We start from the raw sequence: 22,391 nt of genomic DNA on the forward strand, positions 1-22,391 counted from the left end.
ATCTACCCTGTCCTCTGGCCAGCCACGCTGAACCGAGGATATGACTGCATGTCATATCCTCAATTTGGCCACAGAGTTGCTCCATGTCTTCATCCTCCTCCTCGTCATAGCCCTCCACTGCACGTTGTGATGAGACGAGGCTGGGCTGTGTGTTATCACCCACACCCACTACTGTTTCTTGCTCAAACTCATCGCGCTCCGCCTGCAATGCATCATGGTTGTTTTTTGAGCAGAGACCATTTTAGAAGGCAGAGAAGCGGTATGGTGACGCTAATAATGTCGTCATCGCCGCTCACCATCTTGGTGGAGTCCTCAAAGTTTTGGCGGATGGTGCATAGGTCGGACATCCATCTCCACTCCTCAGGTGTTATGTGTGGAGTTTGACCCATTTCCCGACGGCTTAGGTGATGCAGGTACTCAACAACTGCCCTCTTCTGCTCACATATCCTGACCAACTTGTGCAGAGTTGAATTCCAACGCGTGGGGACATCACACACCAGTCTGTGTGCCGGAAGATGCAAACGGCGTCTTAAGCCGGCAAGGCCGGCTGAAGCAGTAGGTGACTTTCGAAAATGTGCAGACAGGCGGCGAACTTTTACCAGCAGATCAGACAGCTCTGAGTATGACTTTAGAAACCGCTGAACCACGAGGTTGAACACATGGGCCACGCATGGAACATGTGTCAGCTGGCCTCGCCTCAAAGCCGCCACCAGGTTCCGGCCATTGTCACACACGACCTTTCCTGGCTTTAGGTTCAGAGTTGTGAGCCAGTGATCTGCCTGCTGTTTCAGAGCTGTCCACACCTCTTCTGCATTGTGGGGTTTGTCACCTATGCAGATTAGCTTCAGCACTGTCTGTTGCCGCTTCGCCGAGGCAGTGCTGCAGTGCTTCTGTGTCGCCCTGGACAAGCCAGGGGCCACAGAGCACAACACTTAAACACCCCACACTCCCTGCAGGCATATCATAGTCAAAACACAAAATCCTTGTTGCCTTCCCTAGGGGCTGTTGTCCACACCAGGGTGTGGAGCCAGGCGGTTGGTCTCCACCCACCGAGGAGGAGGGAAAACACAGGCAGTGAGAGTTAAGCTAAGGAAGTGGAAGGAGGAAAGTAGTAGAGAGGAGAAAAGTGACAGCAAAGAGGCTGAAGTTGGTCCGGGTGTGTGGCCCGGACAGGACAGCAAGGTTGGCAAGATGTGGTGACCGTCTGCAGTGGAGGCCGATTGGAGTCTGCCGTAAGGACTAGAGTTGAGCGCGGTTCGTGGTTCGTGGTTCTCCAGTTCGCGGCTCGAGTGATTTTGGGGCATGTTCTAGATCGAACTAGAACTCGAGCTTTTTGCAAAAGCTCGGTAGTTCTAGAAACGTTCGAGAACGGTTCTAGCAGCCAAAAAACAGCTAAATCATAGCTTGGTTTCTGCTGTAATAGTGTAAGTCACTCTGTGAATCAAACTATTATCACATTTCAGTGTATAGTGTGCGTGAACAGCGCCTTCAGATCACTGCTGTTTCTATAATGGCGATCGCCATTTTTTTTTTTTTTTTTTCTTGTCTTCCTTCCCTAAGCGCGCGCGTCTTGTGGGGCGGGCCAGCATGTCAGCCAATCCCAGACACACACACAGCTAAGTGGACTTTGAGCCAGAGAAGCAACGGCATGTGTGATAGGATCTGCATGTCACATGTCCCTGCATTATAAAACCGGACATTTTCTTCACGGACGCCATTATCTGCCTTCTGCGTCTTTGGTGTCAGACATCACTGTCGCAGCTCCGTCTTCCTGAGTCCTATAGCCGATACAGCTGTATGCGCTGCATACACAGCGTTAGACAGCTTAGGGAGAGCACTTTATAGCAGTCCTTTTAAGGGCTCCAACCGGCAGGGTCAGAGAGCCATAGGTGACAGGTCCTGCAAACAGCAACAGCGTCTGTGTAGCCCAGGTCAGGGATTTCCTACCTGCATTTCACCATTAGGAGGGAATAGAAAGGCAGTCTTCCATTCCTCTACCCAGAGCACCACAATCCTGCCACTGTACCCTCTTGTCCTCTGCACACTCCAACTGATAACTAAGCCATTATACTAGCAAACACTCAGTGTACCTAGTGGCATCCTATACGTGGCTATTGGACTTTGCTATAGTCCCACTAGTGCAAAGACATTTGCAGAGCGCGTCTGCCTGCATTGCACACTACAACTCATTCTAACCAAGCCATTATACTAGCAAACACTCAGTGTACCTAGTGGCATCCTATACGTGGCTATTGGACTTTGCTATAGTCCCACTAGTGCAAAGACATTTGCAGAGCGCGTCTGCCTGCGTTGCACACTACAACTCATTCTAACCAAGCCATTATACTAGCAAACACTCAGTGTACCTAGTGGCATCCTATACGTGGCTATTGGACTTTGCTATAGTCCCACTAGTGCAAAGACATTTGCAGAGCGCGTCTGCCTGCGTTGCACACTACAACTCATTCTAACCAAGCCATTATACTAGCAAACACTCAGTGTACCTAGTGGCATCCTATACGTGGCTATTGGACTTTGCTATAGTCCCACTAGTGCAAAGACATTTGCAGAGCGCGTCTGCCTGCGTTGCACACTACAACTCATTCTAACCAAGCCATTATACTAGCAAACACTCAGTGTACCTAGTGGCATCCTATACGTGGCTATTGGACTTTGCTATAGTCCCACTAGTGCAAAGACATTTGCAGAGCGCGTCTGCCTGCGTTGCACACTACAACTCATTCTAACCAAGCCATTATACTAGCAAACACTCAGTGTACCTAGTGGCATCCTATACGTGGCTATTGGACTTTGCTATAGTCCCACTAGTGCAAAGACATTTGCAGAGCGCGTCTGCCTGCGTTGCACACTACAACTCATTCTAACCAAGCCATTATACTAGCAAACACTCAGTGTACCTAGTGGCATCCTATACGTGGCTATTGGACTTTGCTATAGTCCCACTAGTGCAAAGACATTTGCAGAGCGCGTCTGCCTGCGTTGCACACTACAACTCATTCTAACCAAGCCATTATACTAGCAAACACTCAGTGTACCTAGTGGCATCCTATACGTGGCTATTGGACTTTGCTATAGTCCCACTAGTGCAAAGACATTTGCAGAGCGCGTCTGCCTGCGTTGCACACTACAACTCATTCTAACCAAGCCATTATACTAGCAAACACTCAGTGTACCTAGTGGCATCCTATACGTGGCTATTGGACTTTGCTATAGTCCCACTAGTGCAAAGACATTTGCAGAGCGCGTCTGCCTGCGTTGCACACTACAACTCATTCTAACCAAGCCATTATACTAGCAAACACTCAGTGTACCTAGTGGCATCCTATACGTGGCTATTGGACTTTGCTATAGTCCCACTAGTGCAAAGACATTTGCAGAGCGCGTCTGCCTGCGTTGCACACTACAACTCATTCTAACCAAGCCATTATACTAGCAAACACTCAGTGTACCTAGTGGCATCCTATACGTGGCTATTGGACTTTGCTATAGTCCCACTAGTGCAAAGACATTTGCAGAGCGCGTCTGCCTGCGTTGCACACTACAACTCATTCTAACCAAGCCATTATACTAGCAAACACTCAGTGTACCTAGTGGCATCCTATACGTGGCTATTGGACTTTGCTATAGTCCCACTAGTGCAAAGACATTTGCAGAGCGCGTCTGCCTGCGTTGCACACTACAACTCATTCTAACCAAGCCATTATACTAGCAAACACTCAGTGTACCTAGTGGCATCCTATACGTGGCTATTGGACTTTGCTATAGTCCCACTAGTGCAAAGACATTTGCAGAGCGCGTCTGCCTGCGTTGCACACTACAACTCATTCTAACCAAGCCATTATACTAGCAAACACTCAGTGTACCTAGTGGCATCCTATACGTGGCTATTGGACTTTGCTATAGTCCCACTAGTGCAAAGACATTTGCAGAGCGCGTCTGCCTGCGTTGCACACTACAACTCATTCTAACCAAGCCATTATACTAGCAAACACTCAGTGTACCTAGTGGCATCCTATACGTGGCTATTGGACTTTGCTATAGTCCCACTAGTGCAAAGACATTTGCAGAGCGCGTCTGCCTGCGTTGCACACTACAACTCATTCTAACCAAGCCATTATACTAGCAAACACTCAGTGTACCTAGTGGCATCCTATACGTGGCTATTGGACTTTGCTATAGTCCCACTAGTGCAAAGACATTTGCAGCACGTCTGCCTGCGTTGCACACTCCAACTAATTATAACTAAGTTGCATTGTCAGGGATATTTATTCTTTATTATTCTGCTGTTAATAAAGCTAGACCACCACTGCAATCTTCACCACCTCTCAATTTTTACTACCACATTTTCAGTCCACAATCTTGTCGCAATCAACATGAGTGGCAAAATGACAGATGCTGGTGGAAAGGGGAAGAGGCGTGGTGGAAAAGGCAAAAAAGGTTTTGTCCGTGGGGAAGGTGGCAAAGCTCCATTATCATCTGCTGAAGATAGACCATCTACCAGCAAAAGTAAGATGTCTACTACTTACCGTGGACAATCCGATGTGCTCCCTTTTTTACGGACACGAACAACAGGAAGAAAGGTAGATGATGGGCAAAAAAGGAAAATGCTTGAATGGATCTCAAGTGGTCCAACAAGTGCCCTCTCAGCCACTTCAAGTACCGCATCCAAAAAACACCAGTCCTCTGAGTTGTCATCCCAATCACACTTGATTTCTCCCAGCTCTGAAGTCTCCATCAGCCCTGCACAGTATGGTGGAACTGAGATGGCTGAGTCTGCAGAGCTGTTCAGTCACACTATAGCCTGGGAATCAGAGGTCTGCTCCCAAGCTACAGTGAGTACAGAACAGGAAATGGTCTGCAGTGATGCCCAGAACCTTTGTGACTCAGATTCAGGCCGTGAGGACCAAGTTTCTGAGCATAATGTTGACCCTTTGTCACAAACTGTAACACCTGTGGTTATAGACAATGAGGAACATACTGATGAAGATGAGACGCAGATACCCGATTGGGATGACAACTTAAATATTCCGTCAGGGCAAGAAGAGGCTCGGTCTGAGGGGGAGGGGAGTGCAAACACAACAATTGATGATGACGTTCTAGATCCCACCTACTGTCAACCCCCAGTCAGGCACTCGAGGAGGTCAACAGAGGCGGTGGAGGAGGATGCAACCGACGACGAAGTTACCTTGCGCCTTCCTGGACAGAGTCGGAGCACTGGTAGCACGTCTACAACTGCATCCTCAGCCACCACTCTGCCTATGAGCATTATTCGGGGTGGATCAACAGGTCGCATGGCCTCTAAGCCTTGCCTAGCCTGGTCCTTTTTTCACATCGAAAAAGATCGCCCAACTCATGTGATATGTAACATTTGTCATGATTCTCTTAGTAGAGGTCAAAAGCTCAGCAGTTTGACAACTTCTTCCATGAATCGTCACATGAATAAATATCATAAGTCCCGGTGGGAAGCTCACCGTGCTGCAATGCGGCCTAGCGGAGCGAACCATCCACCGCCCGCCCCTTCCACTGCATCCGCGCGCTCTTCATCTTCTAGGACTGTGGGGACAGCTGCCACACCTGTTTTTCCACGCAAAACTTCCACCACTGTAACCGCAACAGGCAGTTTGCTTGTAAGGTCGTCAGTTGGTTTGGAAGGGGAAACAAGTGAGTGTGTACAGCTCTCTCAGACATCGATAGCACCAACGTTGGATGAAGGCAACATCATGTCTCCGCCTGCACTTTCCTCACAAACCTGCATTTTTCCAGGGACACCCTACTCAACACCGTCTACACACAGCAGCCAGATCTCTGTCCCTCAGATGTGGTCAAATAAAAGGCCACTTCCTCCGACCCATGACAAAGCTAAGAGGTTGACTCTATCCCTCTGTAAGCTGTTGGCTACCGAAATGCTGCCTTTCCGCCTAGTGGACACACAGGATTTTAGAGACCTTATGTCTGTCGCTGTGCCCCAGTACCAGATGCCTAGTCGCCACTACTTCTCTAAGAAAGGTGTGCCCGCGCTACACCAGCATGTCGCACACAACATCACCGCTTCCTTGAGAAACTCTGTGTGTGAACGGGTGCATTTCACCACCGATACTTGGACCAGTAAGCATGGACAGGGACGTTACATGTCGCTGACTGGGCACTGGGTAACTATGGTGATAGATGGTGAAGGGTCTGCTGCACAAGTCTTGCCGTCCCCACGACTTGTGTGTCAATCCTCTGTCTGTCCAAGTTCCGCCACTGCTTCTGCATCCTCCACCTCATCTGGGTCCTCCACCTCCGCCCCAAGCCTGCCTGGTCAGGCCACCAGCGTTCTCACTGCGCAGAAGGAATCACGCACCCCTCATTACTATGCTGGCAGCAGAGCGCAACGGCATCAGGCGGTCTTTAGCTTGACATGTCTTGGTAATAAGAGTCACACAGCTGAGGAGTTGTGGTCAGCTTTGCGGTCCGAGTTTAATAAATGGTTGTCTCCACTCAAACTGCAGCCTGGTAAGGCCGTGTGCGACAATGCTGCAAACCTGGGTGCGGCACTTCGCCTGGGCAAGGTGACACACGTACCTTGTATGGCTCACGTGTTGAACCTTGTCGTGCAGCAATTTTTAACACACTATCCCGGCCTAGATGGCCTTCTGAACAGGGCACGAAAACTGTCAGCTCACTTCCGCCGTTCAAGCGCCGCAGCAGAGCGACTTGCATCGCTCCAGAAGTCTTTCGGCCTGCCGGTTCATCGCCTGAAATGCGATGTGGCGACACGCTGGAATTCAACTCTCCACATGTTACAGCGACTGTGGCAGCACCGCAGAGCCCTGGTGCAATACGTCATGACGTATAGCCTGGGCCAACGAGATGCAGAGGTGGGGCAGATCACCCTGATGGAGTGGTCTCAGATCAAGGACCTATGCACCCTTCTGCACAGTTTCGACATGGCGACGAATATGTTTAGCGCTGACAATGCCATTATCAGCATGACGATTCCAGTCATTTACATGCTGGAGCACACGCTAAACACTATTCGGAGTCAGGGGGTGGGACAACATGAAGGGGAGGAACTACAGGAGGATTCATATGCGCAAGGGACAACAACATCACCAAGGTCCAGACGTTCATCATCACCAACGCAGCAGGCATGGGACCATGGGGGACAGGGATCGACAAGGGCGCATAGTAGCAGGCGAAATGTTGAGCAAGGTGCAGGAGAACATGAAGAAATGGAGGACGAACTGTCCATGGACATGGAAGACTCAGCGGATGAGGGAGACCTTGGTCAAATTTCAGTTGAAAGAGGTTGGGGTCAGATGTCAGAGGAAGAAAGAACGGGTAGCACCTCTATGCCACAAACACAGCATGGACTTGGTCCGCATGGCTGCGCAAGACACATGAGTGCCTTTTTGTTGCACTACCTCCAACATGACAGTCGTATTGTCAAAATTAGAAGTGATGATGACTACTGGATTGCCACACTATTAGATCCCCGGTACAAGTCCAAATTTTGTGACATAATTCCAGCCATAGAAAGGGACGCACGTATGCAGGAGTATCAGCAGAAGCTGTTACTAGATCTTAGCTCGGCTTTTCCACCAAACAACCGTGCAGGTGCAGGGAGTGAATCTCCCAGTTGTAACTTGACAAACATGGGACGGTCTCGTCATCTTCAACAGTCTACCCGTACCAGTAGGACCTTTTCTGGTGCCGGTAACAGCAATTTTATGGAATCTTTTCATAATTTTTTTAGACCCTCTTTTGCAAGGCCACCAGAGACAACAAGTCTGACACATAGTCAACGGCTGGAGAGGATGATACAGGAGTATCTCCAAATGAACATCGATGCCATGACTGTGCAACTGGAGCCTTGCTCCTTTTGGGCTTCAAACCTACAAAAATGGCCAGAGCTCGCAACTTACGCCTTGGAGATTTTGTCGTGTCCAGCTGCCAGCGTTGTCTCTGAACGTGTATTCAGTGCTGCTGGGTGTGTGCTGACAGATAAGCGCACGCGTCTGTCCAGTGACAATGTGGACAGACTGACGTTCATCAAAATGAACAAGTCATGGATCCAGAAGGAATTTACTACCCCTGTGTCATCCTGGGGAGAGTAAATGCTTGTGGATTTGGAATGTGCTTGATGCAAATCAAAACATCCTGTTTGCAACTAGGGCCCAAGTGCTGCCACTGATGGGGTGGGTGTCTGTGTGGCCCAATTTTTGGAAAAAAGTGAGACTCCGCTTGGAGTAACCCTTGCTTACATTGTTTTTAAAAGAAGCCAAGATGAACAAGTCATGGGTCAGCAAAGACTTTGCTACCTACCCCGGTGTCATCCTGTGGACGGCTAAGAATAGCGTATTTTTGAATGTGCTTGATGCAAATCAAAACATCCTGTTTGCAACTAGGGCCCAAGTGCTGCCACTGATGGGGTGGGTGTCTGTGTGGCCCAATTTTTGGAAAAAAGGGAGACTCCGCTTGGAGTAACCCTTGCTTACATTGTTTTTAAAAGAAGCCAAGATGAACAAGTCATGGGTCAGCAAAGACTTTGCTACCTACCCCGGTGTCATCCTGGGGACGGCTAAGAATAGCGTATTTTTGAATGTGCTTGATGCAAATCAAAACATCCTGTTTGCAACTAGGGCCCAAGTGCTGCCACTGATGGGGTGGGTGTCTGTGTGGCCCAATTTTTGGAAAAAAGGGAGACTCCGCTTGGAGTAACCCTTGCTTACATTGTTTTTAAAAGAAGCCAAGATGAACAAGTCATGGGTCAGCAAAGACTTTGCTACCTACCCCGGTGTCATCCTGGGGACGGCTAAGAATAGCGTATTTTTGAATGTGCTTGATGCAAATCAAAACATCCTGTTTGCAACTAGGGCCCAAGTGCTGCCACTGATGGGGTGGGTGTCTGTGTGGCCCAATTTTTGGAAAAAAGGGAGACTCCGCTTGGAGTAACCCTTGCTTGCTGTGTTTTTAAAAGAAGCCAAGATGAACAGAGCTGGGATCAGGAAAGACTTTGCTACCTACCCCGGTGTCATCCTGTGGACGGCTAAGAATAGCGTATTTTTGAATGTGCTTGATGCAAATCAAAACATCCTGTTTGCAACTAGGGCCCAAGTGCTGCCACTGATGGGGTGGGTGTCTGTGTGGCCCAATTTTTGGAAAAAAGGGAGACTCCGCTTGGAGTAACCCTTGCTTACATTGTTTTTAAAAGAAGCCAAGATGAACAAGTCATGGGTCAGCAAAGACTTTGCTACCTACCCCGGTGTCATCCTGGGGACGGCTAAGAATAGCGTATTTTTGAATGTGCTTGATGCAAATCAAAACATCCTGTTTGCAACTAGGGCCCAAGTGCTGCCACTGATGGGGTGGGTGTCTGTGTGGCCCAATTTTTGGAAAAAAGGGAGACTCCGCTTGGAGTAACCCTTGCTTACATTGTTTTTAAAAGAAGCCAAGATGAACAAGTCATGGGTCAGCAAAGACTTTGCTACCTACCCCGGTGTCATCCTGGGGACGGCTAAGAATAGCGTATTTTTGAATGTGCTTGATGCAAATCAAAACATCCTGTTTGCAACTAGGGCCCAAGTGCTGCCACTGATGGGGTGGGTGTCTGTGTGGCCCAATTTTTGGAAAAAAGGGAGACTCCGCTTGGAGTAACCCTTGCTTACATTGTTTTTAAAAGAAGCCAAGATGAACAAGTCATGGGTCAGCAAAGACTTTGCTACCTACCCCGGTGTCATCCTGGGGACGGCTAAGAATAGCGTATTTTTGAATGTGCTTGATGCAAATCAAAACATCCTGTTTGCAACTAGGGCCCAAGTGCTGCCACTGATGGGGTGGGTGTCTGTGTGGCCCAATTTTTGGAAAAAAGGGAGACTCCGCTTGGAGTAACCCTTGCTTACATTGTTTTTAAAAGAAGCCAAGATGAACAAGTCATGGGTCAGCAAAGACTTTGCTACCTACCCCAGTGTCATCCTGGGGACGGCTAAGAATAGCGTATTTTTGAATGTGCTTGATGCAAATCAAAACATCCTGTTTGCAACTAGGGCCCAAGTGCTGCCACTGATGGGGTGGGTGTCTGTGTGGCCCAATTTTTGGAAAAAAGGGAGACTCCGCTTGGAGTAACCCTTGCTTACATTGTTTTTAAAAGAAGCCAAGATGAACAAGTCATGGGTCAGCAAAGACTTTGCTACCTACCCCGGTGTCATCCTGGGGACGGCTAAGAATAGCGTATTTTTGAATGTGCTTGATGCAAATCAAAACATCCTGTTTGCAACTAGGGCCCAAGTGCTGCCACTGATGGGGTGGGTGTCTGTGTGGCCCAATTTTTGGAAAAAAGGGAGACTCCGCTTGGAGTAACCCTTGCTTGCTGTGTTTTTAAAAGAAGCCAAGATGAACAGAGCTGGGATCAGGAAAGACTTTGCTACCTACCCCGGTGTCATCCTGTGGACGGCTAAGAATAGCGTATTTTTGAATGTGCTTGATGCAAATCAAAACATCCTGTTTGCAACTAGGGCCCAAGTGCTGCCACTGATGGGGTGGGTGTCTGTGTGGCCCAATTTTTGGAAAAAAGGGAGACTCCGCTTGGAGTAACCCTTGCTTACATTGTTTTTAAAAGAAGCCAAGATGAACAAGTCATGGGTCAGCAAAGACTTTGCTACCTACCCCGGTGTCATCCTGGGGACGGCTAAGAATAGCGTATTTTTGAATGTGCTTGATGCAAATCAAAACATCCTGTTTGCAACTAGGGCCCAAGTGCTGCCACTGATGGGGTGGGTGTCTGTGTGGCCCAATTTTTGGAAAAAAGGGAGACTCCGCTTGGAGTAACCCTTGCTTACATTGTTTTTAAAAGAAGCCAAGATGAACAAGTCATGGGTCAGCAAAGACTTTGCTACCTACCCCGGTGTCATCCTGGGGACGGCTAAGAATAGCGTATTTTTGAATGTGCTTGATGCAAATCAAAACATCCTGTTTGCAACTAGGGCCCAAGTGCTGCCACTGATGGGGTGGGTGTCTGTGTGGCCCAATTTTTGGAAAAAAGGGAGACTCCGCTTGGAGTAACCCTTGCTTGCTGTGTTTTTAAAAGAAGCCAAGATGAACAGAGCTGGGATCAGGAAAGACTTTGCTACCTACCCCGGTGTCATCCTGTGGACGGCTAAGAATAGCGTATTTTTGAATGTGCTTGATGCAAATCAAAACATCCTGTTTGCAACTAGGGCCCAAGTGCTGCCACTGATGGGGTGGGTGTCTGTGTGGCCCAATTTTTGGAAAAAAGGGAGACTCCGCTTGGAGTAACCCTTGCTTGCTGTGTTTTTAAAAGAAGCCAAGATGAACAGAGCTGGGATCAGGAAAGACTTTGCTACCTACCCCGGTGTCATCCTGGGGACGGTTAAGAATAGCGTATTTTTGAATGTGCTTGATGCAAATCTAGCTGTGAAGTGTACAACTGGGGCCCAAGTGCTGCCACTGAAGGGGTGGGTGTGTGTGGGGCCCAATTTTTGGAAAAAAGGGAGACTCCGCTTGGAGTAACCCTTGCTTGCTGTGTTTTTAAAAGAAGCCAAGATGAACAGAGCTGGGATCAGGAAAGACTTTGCTACCTACCCCGGTGTCATCCTGGGGACGGATAAGAATGGCGTATTTTTGAATGTGCTTGATGCAAATCTAGCTGTGAAGTGTACAACTGGGGCACAACTGCTGCCACTGAAGGGGTGGGTGTGTGGGGCCCAATTTTTGGAAAAAAGGGAGACTCCGCTTGGAGTCACCTTGCGGTGTTTTACATGACTTTAGAAGGGCGTGCCATGCCTATATCTGTGTGTCCTCCTCTTTTTCCTTGTCCAGCTGTTTTGTTTTCGCATGAGTACATGTCCTTGTCACTTTCCCATGTGTTTGTGTTGTGTTGTGAGTTGTTTGTCACCTTTTGGACACCTTTGAGGGTGTTTTCTAGGTGTTTTACTGTGTTTGTGATTGCCTGCCATTGTTTCCTATGGGCTCGAGTTCGGTTCGTCGAACGTTCGACGAGCCGAACTCGAGCCAGACCCCCCGTTCGGCGAACCGCCTCGAGCCGAACCGGGACCGGTTCGCTCATCTCTAGTAAGGACCGTGGATGGGTGGTGACCCGGCCGTACCGGACCGGTATACAAAGAGAAGCCAGCACCATTGGCAGAGGACTTTCGGATCCCGGCAAGGCTTGGTGTCGCCGTGAATTTGCCAAATCCGTTAGTGAAGGGGACCTCAGGGTTTCCAAACAGCCAAGTCCAGATAGAAGGCAACCGTCCAACCGTGAAGGGGAGACACCGCCACCGCCAAGGGCAACCGTCTCCCAGGGCCAGCGCCTGTGGGCAAAAGGGGCTCCTCCGGCCCATATCCAGGTCGGGGAGCGGGTTACCGTTGGGAAACCATCACTACCAACACTTAACTTAGGTGCAGGAAGAGACAGTCATCACTAACCTGCAGGGAGGAACAACCGCAGCCGTCCGAGGGACCCGTCCATCCAGCCACTTGTTTTACCGTGAACTGTGTCATCATCATTGGGCTGAGTGAGTACCTCCGTGCCGTGCGGCACAGCGCTGCCCCTGCGACCCTGCACCTCATCAGGCCCCGCAACCCACCTGTCATCCATCTCTACCCCATCACCAGGCCCCGGGACAACCAACCCCCCTACCCACGGAGGGGAGAAATAACAACAAAGCTGCTCCCTGTCACAGGATCCCGGGATCCCCGTCCAGAGCAGCGGTGGTGTCCACACAATCACCACAACCGTGGGTGGCGTCACGGACAACATCCCCAAAACCCAAACCACCCCTTTTCACTCACGGGCGAGTAGCGCCGCTCGAGTCCCCGGGATCCGGCCATCGCTCGAGCCAACGAGCAGCAGCAGCCGTAGAGCAGCGTCAGGCGGACCCGAGCAGTGGGAGAGCGCACCGTCCCCTCCTCCGCCCGCGACACTTCCAGCTTGGGACTGGTGTGGAGGGTAAAGTGGATCAGGTTGCGCAGGAGGAGGAGGAGGCTGAGGAGCATGACATTCCGGAGCTGTAGAGTGTGTGTGAAACCCTGACTGAGGTAGGGCCTGCAAAACTTGGTGTGTGAAGGACGTGTTCCGTCCCTCGCTCAGACTGGGTCCCAGCTTGCACAATATTAACCCAGTGTGACGTCAACGAGATGTAGCGGCCTTGCCCACATGCACTTGTCCACGTGTCTGTGGTTAGGTGGACTTTGGCTGAAACAGCGTTGTTCAGGGCACGTGTGATGTTTTGTGACACGTGGTTATGCAATGCGGGGACGGCACACCGGGAGAAATAGTGGCGGCTGTGGACCGAGTAACGTGGGACAGCTGCCACCATCAGGTCGCGGAATGCTTCTGTCTCAACCAGCCTAAAAGGCAACATTTCCAGCGCAAGCAGTCGCGAAAAGTTAGCATTTAGAACTGTGGCATGTGGGGCGGTGGCAGTGTATTTGCACCTGCGTTCAAAGGTTTGCTGAATGGATAACTGAACGCTGCGCTGGGACAAGGACGTGCTTGATGATGGTGTTATTTCTGCGTGGGTAACTGCAGGTGCATGGCCGGAGGAGGCTTGTTCGCAGGCAACATGGACAGGGGATTGGCTCGCATGCACAACCAGCGAAGACGTAGCAGTGACATCAGCAAGCACTGCTCCTCGACTCTGTTGTACTTCCCACAAAGTCGGGTGCTTGGCTGACATGTGCCTGATCATGCTGGTGGTGGTCAGGCTGCTAGTTTTGGTACCCCTGCTGATGCTGGCATGGCAGGTGTTGCAAATGGCCTTTTTAGAATCATCTGGAGCCAACTTAAAAAACTGCCAGTGTCAGAGTTCCGGGTTTTCCAGTTTTCTTTTGAAAGAGCTTGCCCTTTGTTAACATGGAGTTTTCTGTTCTGTTGCCCTACTTCCTGTCCATCTGTTTAAAAGCCGCCCCTAAAGCTTAGTCCAGTGCCTGAGTATACTGCTTCCTGTGTGCTCCTGCCCTGCTGCTTTTGGTTCCTGATTGTTATTCGGATCCTCTTGGAAAAAAACCGACACCGACTCTGGACTTCATCTGGTATCATCTAGCTGTGCCCGGACTCCGTTTGCCGTCTTTGGTCGGCACTTCTGCCCGGTTCCTTCCGTTTAATACCACTCTGGACTCACATCACGTACGGACATTTTTGGACTTACCTGTTGCCCTTTTGTGTCCCGGCTGCTGCGCATTTAGGGCTTCTGGGGTGATTGCCAGACAGTCCCTGTATAGGGGTTCGCTCTTGGTGGTCTCCCTGGGGGAGTCTGGTGCGCGGTCCCGGGAATTCCCTTTCGCTCCGTCCCTGGAAGGTATTTCCTGTATTTATGTTCTACTGTGTTTTTGGTCCGTTTATGTACATATTTGCTGGTTGCATATTATAAACGTCTTGCACCAAGAACTCGTCTCTTGTTGTCATTGCCCTAACGCAATCGAAATCCTCAATACATACAATAGTATTACAGCCAGACTCGGGAAGACCTAACATTTGTACAGGCACCTTGTGTCGTGTTGTTCCGGGGAACAGTTGCCTGACGTCTGCCTGGGGCCACCACTCTGCTTCTTACTGCCTGTTGGGATGCTACGCCTCCCTCCCCCTGTGCACTGCTGTCCTCGCTCTGCATATCCTCCTGCCAGGTTGGGTCAGTTACTGGATCATCCACCACGTCGTCTTCCTCTTCCGCACCCTGCTCCTCCTCCTGACTTCCTGACAATTGTGTCTCATCATCGTCCACCCCTTGTTGAGACACGTTGCCAACTTCGTGAGAACGTGGCTGCTAAAATATTTGGGCATCTGTACATACAATCTCGTCATGGCCCACTTCAACAGGAGCTGGCGAGAGGCCAGAATTTGTGAATGGAAACGTGAACGAACAGCTCTTCCGAGTGTCCAAGTGTGGGATCAGTAATGTCCGTGGACGTGTACTCGGCCTGTGGGAAGGAAGGAGGATCAGGTTCTAAAATGTGCGGTGCAGTATCACGGCTACTGACACTTGACCGTGTGGAAGACAGAGTGTTTGTGGTGGTGCCAATCTGACTGGAAGCATTATCCGCTATCCAACTAACAACCTGTTGACACTGGTCTTGGTTCAAGAGCGGTGTACAGCTGCGGTCCCCAAGAATTTGGGACAGGACGTGCGAGCGACTAGATGTGGCCCTTTGTTGTGGCGAAATTAGAGCTTGCACACAACCTCGGTCTCTGCCTGCACCACCATCACGTCCACTTCCTTGTTCGTTGACAACGCCCTTGCGCATTTTGCAATGCTGTGCTGATGTGTATTCACTAGACTTGTGCGTTATATCCAAGTTCTTGCAAAACTCACACAAATGCAGCGGAAAGCTGCCACCAACAGGCACACACGTGCGGTTTTTAAATGCAAGCACGGAGGCACTAAGAACCTAACAGGTCTCTATCCAGGGACAACGTGGAGCCTCCCAATTTTTGGCTGCCCTGCCTAAGGGCTATACTACAATAGACCCACTTCCTTCCAATGGGCACTTCAGGTTTACAGGCCATCATGCACGTCTCTATCCAGGGACAATGTGGAGCCTCCCAATTTTTGGCTGCCCTGCCTAAGGGCTATACTACAATAGACCCACTTCCTTCCAATGGGCACTTCAGGTTTACAGGCCCTCATGCACGTCTCTATCCAGGGACAACGTGGAGCCTCCCAATTTTTGGCTGCCCTGCCTAAGGGCTATACTACAATAGACCCACTTCCTTCCAATGGGCACTTCAGGTTTACAGGCCCTCATGCACGTCTCTATCCAGGGACAACGTGGAGCCTCCCAATTTTTGGCTGCCCTGCCTAAGGGCTATACTACAATAGACCCACTTCCTTCCAATGGGCACTTCAGGTTTACAGGCCCTCATGCACGTCTCTATCCAGGGACAATGTGGAGCCTCCCAATTTTTGGCTGCCCTGCCTAAGGGCTATACTACAATAGACCCACTTCCTTCCAATGGGCACTTCAGGTTTACAGGCCCTCATGCACGTCTCTATCCAGGGACAACGTGAAGCCTCCCAATTTTTGGCTGCCCTGCCTAAGGGCTATACTACAATAGACCCACTTCCTTCCAATGGGCACTTCAGGTTTACAGGCCCTCATGCACGTCTCTATCCAGGGACAATGTGGAGCCTCCCAATTTTTGGCTGCCCTGCCTAAGGGCTATACTACAATAGACCCACTTCCTTACAATGGGCACTTCAGGTTTACAGGCCCTCATGCACGTCTGTATGCAGGGGCATTGGTGAACCTCACAATTTTGGACTGCCCTGGCAAATGAAAATACTACAAAGACTCACTTCCTCAAAATTGGCACATTAGACTCAAGAGGCCTTCATGTACGTCTCTTCTCAGGGACATCGGAGTGCCACACAATGTTTTCATGTAAAATCTTTCATGTATTAATCTCAAAAAGTAACATACACCAGCTCTATCTCACTATTGGGTATGTGCCCTTAACATTTCCGCCATGAAAAATCATTTTGGGGTCATTTTGGAAGGTTTTCTGGTGAGTCCGTAAAAATGGCGTAAAACGCGGACAAAATTGTTCACAGCTGTGACTTTTGAGTGATAAATGCTTCAAGGGGTCTTCCCCATGCTGTTGCCATGTCATTTGAGCACTCTTCTGAGACTTTTGTGACATTTTTAGGGTTTCTCCATGCTTCCGGGGGGTCATTTCACAAAAATACTCAGGTCTCCCATAGGATAACATTGGGCTCGTTGCTCGGGCCGAGTACACGAGTATCTTGGGAGGCTCGGCCCGAGCTTCGAGCACCCGAGCTTTTTAGTACTCGCTCATCACTAATTAGTAACATTGAGCTTGAGAGTGCAATGCAGAGATGCTGCAAATTGCTTTGCACCAGTGGGACTCTAATGAAGTCCAACAGCCACTTTTTGGATGCCACTAAGTTTCCTCAGTGCTTGCTATTATAATGGCTTAGTAACAATGAGCTTGAGGGTGCAATGCAGAGGTGCTGCAAGTTGCTTTGTACCAGTGGAACACTAATGAAGTCCAACAGCCACTTTTTGGATGCCACTAAGTTTCCTCAGTGTTTGCTATTATAATGGCTTAGTAACAATGAGCTTGAGTGTGCAATGCAGAGGTGCTGCAAATTGCTTTGCACCAGTGGGACACTAATGAAGTCCAACAGCCACTTTTTGGATGCCACTAAGTTTCCTCAGTGTTTGCTACTATAATGGCTTAGTAACAATGAGCTTGTAGGTTCAATGCAGAGGTGCTGCAAATAGCTTGGCACCAGTGGGACACTAATGAAGTCCAACAGCCACTTTTTGGATGCCACTAAGTTTCCTCAGTGTTTGCTATTATAATGGATTAGTAACAATGAGCTTGAGGGTGCAATGCAGAGATGCTGCAAATAGCTTTGCACCAGTGGGACACTAATGAAGTCCAACAGCCACTTTTTGGATGCCACTAAGTTTCCTCAGTGTTTGCTATTATAATGGCTTAGTAACAATGAGCTTGAGGGTGCAATGCAGAATGTGCTGGAAATAGCTTGGCACCAGTGGGACACTAATGAAGTCCAACAGCCACTTTTTGGATGCCACTAAGTTTCCTCAGTGTTTGCTATTATAATGGCTTAGTAACAATGAGCTTGAGGGTGCAATGCAGAGGTGCTGGAAATTGCTTTGCACCAGTGGGACTCTAATGAAGTCCAACAGCCACTTTTTGGATGCCACTAAGTTTCCTCAGTGCTTGCTATTATAATGGCTTAGTAACAATGAGCTTGAGGGTGCAATGCAGAGGTGCTGCAAATTGCTTTGTACCAGTGGAACACTAATGAAGTCCAACAGCCACTTTTTGGATGCCACTAAGTTTCCTCAGTGTTTGCTGTTATAATGGCTTAGTAACAATGAGCTTGAGGGTGCAATGCAGAGGTGCTGCAAATTGCTTTGCACCAGTGGGACACTAATGAAGTCCAACAGCCACTTTTTGGATGCCACTAAGTTTCCTCAGTGTTTGCTATTATAATGGCTTAGTAACAATGAGCTTGAAGGTTCAATGCAGAGGTGCTGCAAATAGCTTGGCACCAGTGGGACACTAATGAAGTCCAACAGCCACTTTTTGGATGCCACTAAGTTTCCTCAGTGTTTGCTATTATAATGGATTAGTAACAATGAGCTTGAGGGTGCAATGCAGAGGTGCTGCAAATTGCTTTGCACTAGTGGGACACTAATGAAGTCCAACAGCCACTTTTTGGATGTCACTAAGTTTCCTCAGTGTTTGCTATTATAATGGCTTAGTAACAATGAGCTTGAGGGTGCAATGCAGAGGTGCTGCAAATTGCTTTGCACCAGTGGGAAACTAATGAAGTCCAACAGCCACTTTTTGGATGCCACTAAGTTTCCTCAGTGTTTGCTATTATAATGGCTTAGTAACAATGAGCTTGAAGGTTCAATGCAGAGGTGCTGCAAATAGCTTGGCACCAGTGGGACACTAATGAAGTCCAACAGCCACTTTTTGGATGCCACTAAGTTTCCTCAGTGTTTGCTATTATAATGGATTAGTAACAATGAGCTTGAGGGTGCAATGCAGAGATGCTGCAAATTGCTTTGCACTAGTGGGACACTAATGAAGTCCAACAGCCACTTTTTGGATGTCACTAAGTTTCCTCAGTGTTTGCTATTATAATGGCTTAGTAACAATGAGCTTGAGGGTGCAATGCAGAGGTGCTGCAAATTGCTTTGCACCAGTGGGACACTAATGAAGTCCAACAGCCACTTTTTGGATGCCACTAAGTTTCCTCAGTGTTTGCTATTATAATGGCTTAGTAACAATGAGCTTGAAGGTTCAATGCAGAGGTGCTGCAAATAGCTTGGCACCAGTGGGACACTAATGAAGTCCAACAGCCACTTTTTGGATGCCACTAAGTTTCCTCAGTTTTTGCTATTATAATGGATTAGTAACAATGAGCTTGAGGGTGCAATGCAGAGATGCTGCAAATTGCTTTGCACCAGTGGGACACTAATGAAGTCCAACAGCCACTTTTTGGATGCCACTAAGTTTCCTCAGTGTTTGCTATTATAATGGCTTAGTAACAATGAGCTTGAGGGTGCAATGCAGAATGTGCTGGAAATAGCTTGGCACCAGTGGGACACTAATGAAGTCCAACAGCCACTTTTTGGATGCCACTAAGTTTCCTCAGTGTTTGCTATTATAATGGCTTAGTAACAATGAGCTTGAAGGTTCAATGCAGAGGTGCTGCAAATAGCTTGGCACCAGTGGGACATTAATGAAATCCAACAGCCACTTTTTGGATGCGACTAAGTTTCCTCAGTGTTTGCTTTTATAATGGCTTAGTAACAATGAGCTTGAGGGTGCAATGCAGAGGTGCTGCAAATTGCTTTGCACCAGTGGGACACTAATGAAGTCCAACAGCCACTTTTTGGATGCCACTAAGTTTCCTCAGTGTTTGCTATTATAATGGATTAGTAACAATGAGCTTGAGGGTGCAATGCAGAGATGCTGCAAATAGCTTTACACCAGTGGGACACCAATGAAGTCCAACAGCCACTTTTTGGATGCCACTAAGTTTCCTCAGTGTTTGCTATTATAATGGCTTAGTAACAATAAGCTTGAGGGTGCAATGCAGAGGTGCTGCAAATTGCTTTGCACCAGTGGGACACTAATGAAGTCCAACAGCCACTTTTTGGATGCCACTAAGTTTCCTCAGTGTTTGCTTTTATAATGGCTTAGTAACAATGAGCTTGAAGGTTCAATGCAGAGGTGCTGCAAATAGCTTGGCACCAGTGGGACACTAATGAAGTCCAACAGCCACTTTTTGGATGTGTGGCGCCCCTGACCTGGTCAGGCACCACTGAGTACTGCACCCATGCTGGGGACAGTACAATACAGGTAATCCAGAAGGCTGACCGAGGTGTGACTACACAGGCGCATAGTGATCAGGTCTCACACATGTACCTATGAGAGGACCCCTGGGGATCCCAGGAGGGGGAAAATCCTTCACCTTCACTGGAATAGTGGAGGGGGCCAAAAGCCTCCATCTCCTCTCAAGGGGTGTGGTAAGAGAATCTGGTTGCTAGGTGGCGTAGGCAGGCACAAAAGGGAAAAGAGAAGGAGGAGTAAACAGTCTGGAGTCTGCAGCAGAGTGTGGAGGAGTGAGGAGCAGGAAAGTGAAGCTCTGACAGGAGCAGCAGTGAAGGTCCCAGATGTGAGCCGGTTCAGTGCAGAGTCCAGGGAGCTCCGAGGAGAGCTGACCCCTTCCCCTGGGCTGCTGTAGTCTGACAGCGTCCGCGCAGTGGCTACCGACGGGGGAGAACGGTCACCTAGGAGTGCTACCCGAAACCCATCTCCAGCTAGAGAGAGAGCACAGAGTGGGAAGTAAGGAGACTGCTAGGGAGAACCAGGCCCAAACGGGCGGCAGATCCCGGAGCGGGGATAGATCCACCTTTCCCTGCTAAACCTGCCGGTGTGGGGCCCTCAAAGCCCACACCACAACACCACAAAAGCCGCAGCCACGTAGCCACAGTTAGGGCCCATAGCTCACAGGAGGCAAGCAGCTGGAGTGAGCTGGTCCAGGCCACAAGCAAACGGCAAACGAAGGGGAGTGAGGCTTCAGCAACTTCCCTGGGTGACCCCCATAGGGACTAAAAGTCGGGGTCACCCCAAACCACCAAGGGCTAAGGAAGGCGAGTTGGTAGTCACCATCAGAAGTCAGCCTGAAGGATACCTGGTTCCAGCCTGGTTCATCCCAGCTACGCCCGGGTTACTCACCCTGTCACCTGAAGTGAGTAAAAACCCTGAAAGACATTCTGCCTGTGTGGAGTTATTCTGCGCCTTGTGGTTCTACGCACCTACACAGGGCCCTGGGGCTTGCCTCACTCTCAGGAGGCTATTCCAACTAACTGCACTCACCATCAGCCCCAGGCGTCCCTCAACCTGCAGTGGCGGTCCCTACTGGCCGCAATACTGAGAGTGGCGTCACGACAAGAAGAAGATCTCCTACCTGTGACAGGATCCAGCTACGTGGAGTCCCTGAAGGTAATGCACCGACACCACACCTGTGGGGCTTCACATCTGGCGTCACGAACAGGATAAGGACTAGATCTGTTCAGACAGGTGACCATGTGCCTGGGCGGTCCGCTTGAAAAATTGGAAGCGCCGCCATATTGCCACCATGAAAAGCGCGCTGAAAAACAACAGCAGCCCGCGCTGGAAGAAGTTACCGCCCACGAAGAGGTGTGGCTACCCAGAGATCCCCTGCAGAGTTCTGACCTCGCTTGTGAAGAGAGCGGAAGCGTCCAGAGACGTCGGGACAGAAAGGGAGCCAGAAGCCTGCTGCTGGGAGAGGAGCTGCTGAAAGAGGCAGAGCGGAAACTGAACAGCTTGCTACTAGAGGCAACGACGAGTCCACTGCTGGGAAATCGTACAGAAGAGGGCGCAGAAGAAATGGCGTCTGACCGCAGAAACCCAGAACCGGGCTCCGCTGCCTGGTGGTATCGGGAGCTGGCCCAGTTCTGCGACCGACTGGAGACCCGGGTCGTGGAGCAGATCAGAGAAGAACGCATGGAACTTCTGGAGATGGCTGCCGCGGTTTAGGCCTATGAGAGGGGAACCGCACGACGAATGCCAGACCGGACGGCGACGACTCAGACCCCGATGCTGCCACCGATGGGTGAGTCCAGTGATGCCCCTGCCAGCGCGAGTGCCCCGACCCCTGCTGCCACGCCCGCGGTCCCTGAAGAGGCGTCCGGCGCGGCGACGCTGAAGCAGGCCGCAGCCACGCCAGGTGCAGCCCGCCAAGCTCAGGCCGCCGCAGCGATGCCCTGCTCGGCCCACCAAGACCCGGTCCCTGCAGCGACGCCCAGTCCGGCCCGCAGAGAACCGGCTGCCACCGCGACCCTCATCCGCGCTGCAGGTGTGACGCTGACCCAGGCCGCCGCCATGCTAGGCCCGGCCCGCCGAGACCCCACCGCAGCCGCAACGCTCGTCCACGCCGCAAGTGAGGTGCTGAACCAGGCCGCCGCCACGTCAGGTGCGGCCCGCCAAGCTCCGATCGCTGCAGCGACGCCCAGCCCAGCCTGCACCGATCCCATCGCGACAGCGACGCCGATCCAGGCCGCCGCCATGCAGGGCGCGGCCCGCCAAGACCAGGCCGCCGCCATGCCGGGCGCGGCCCGCCAAGATAAGATTGCATCACCATTTTCCCCGGCCTGCAAGGCCAGAGCAGACACCGCTCCCCAGTCCAAGGAGGTCCCTGCTAGGAAATCCCTGGTAGGTGAGGACCCCGCATACTGGCAGCTGAAGGCTGACATGGAGGCCAAGTTCCCACAGGAGATGGTGGATCAGTACATGCTCCCTCCGCACACCCCCAAGAGGATCCCGGCAACCC

Source organism: Anomaloglossus baeobatrachus, chromosome 5 (assembly GCF_048569485.1).
Source record: "Anomaloglossus baeobatrachus isolate aAnoBae1 chromosome 5, aAnoBae1.hap1, whole genome shotgun sequence".
In the NCBI taxonomy this organism is placed as follows: Eukaryota; Metazoa; Chordata; class Amphibia; order Anura; family Aromobatidae; genus Anomaloglossus; species Anomaloglossus baeobatrachus.